Source organism: Petaurus breviceps, unplaced genomic scaffold, assembly GCF_028583685.1.
Source record: "Petaurus breviceps papuanus isolate PSGF00001 unplaced genomic scaffold, PetGlider_PUasm1.0 37, whole genome shotgun sequence".
Classification (NCBI taxonomy): Eukaryota; Metazoa; Chordata; class Mammalia; order Diprotodontia; family Petauridae; genus Petaurus; species Petaurus breviceps.
The window spans coordinates 93,130,784-93,132,444 of record NW_027186296.1 but is presented as its reverse complement, the minus strand read 5'-3'; positions in this window follow the sequence as shown (position 1 = coordinate 93,132,444).

Here is a 1,661-nt window from a genome sequence, read left to right as displayed (position 1 = left end):
ATCTGCAAAGAATGATATCTTTGTCTATTCTTTGCCCCATTTGCTTCCTTCAATTTATTTTTTTTCTCTTATTGCTACTGCTAACATTTCTAGTACCAAAATGAATAAGAGAGGTGATAGTGGACATCCTTGTTTCACCCCTGATCTTATTGGAAATGCTTCTAGATTATCCCCATTACATGTAATACTTGCTGATGGTTTTAATTAGATGCTACTTATTATTTTAAGGAAAACTCCATTTATTCCTATACTTTCTAGTGTTTTTAATAGGAATGGATGTTGTATTTTGTCTGCATCTGTTGAGATAATCATATGTTTTCTTCTAGTTTTGTTGTTGATGTGATCAATTATACTAATAGTTTTCCTGATTTTGAACTCCCCTTGCATTCTTGGAATAAATCCTACATGATCAAAGTGTATTATTCTTGTGATGAGTTGCTGTAATCTTTTTGCTTCTATTTTATTTAGAATTTTTGCATCTATATTCAAAAGAGGAATTGGTCTGTAATTTTCTTTCTCTGTCTCTTCCCTATTTAGGTATCAGTACCATATTTGTGTCATAAAAAGAATTTGGTAGGACTCCTCCAATTTTTCCAAATAGTTTGTAAAGTATTGGAGTCAATTGTTCTTTAAATGTTTGGTGGAATTCACTAGCAAATCCATCTGGCCCTGGAGATTTTTTCCTAGGTAGTTCATTGATGGGTTATTGAATTTCTTTTTCTGAGATGGGGTCATTTAAGTAGTTTACTTCCTCTTCAGTTAGTCTGGGAACTTATATTTTTGTAAATATTCATCCATTTCACTAAGATTGTCAAATTTATGTACCTACAATTGAGCAAAATAATTCCAAATTATTGTTTTAATTTCCTCTTCATTGGAGGTAGATTCACCCTTTTCATTTTTTATACTTATAATTTGGTTTTCTTCTTTCTTTTTTTTTTAAAAAACTATATTAACTTAAAGGTCTATCAATTTTATTGTTTTTTTTAAATAATACCAGCTCTTAGTTTTATTTATTAATTCAATAGTTTTCTTAAATTCAAATCTTGTTAATCTCTCCTGTGGTTTTTATAATTTTTAATTTAGTACTTAATTGGGAATTTTCAATTTGTTCTTTTTCGAACTTTTTCAGTTGCATGCTCAATTTATTGATCTCCATTTTCTCTATTTTATTTATGTATGCATTCAGGGATATAAAACTTCCCCTTATAACTGCTTTTGATGTATCCCACAAGTTTTAGTATGTTGTCTCATTACTGTCATTCTCTTGAATGAAGTTACTAATTGTTTTTATAATTTCTTGTATGACCCACTCATTATATAGTATTAAGTTATTTAGTTGCCAATTAGTTTTTAGTCTATCATTCCATGGCCCTTTATTAGTAATTTTTATTACATCATGATCTTAGAAGGATGCATTTAATATTTCTGCCTTTCTGCACTGAATTGTGAGGATTTTATGTCCTAGTACATGGTCAATTTTTGTATATGTGCCATGTACTACTGAGAAGAAGGTATATTGCTTTTTATCCCCATTCACTTTTCTCCAGAGGTCTACCATATCTAAGATTCCATTTACTTCCTCAACTTCTTTCTTGTCTATTTTGAGGTTAGATTTATCAAGCTCAGAGAGGGGAGATTGAAGTCCCCTACTAGTATAG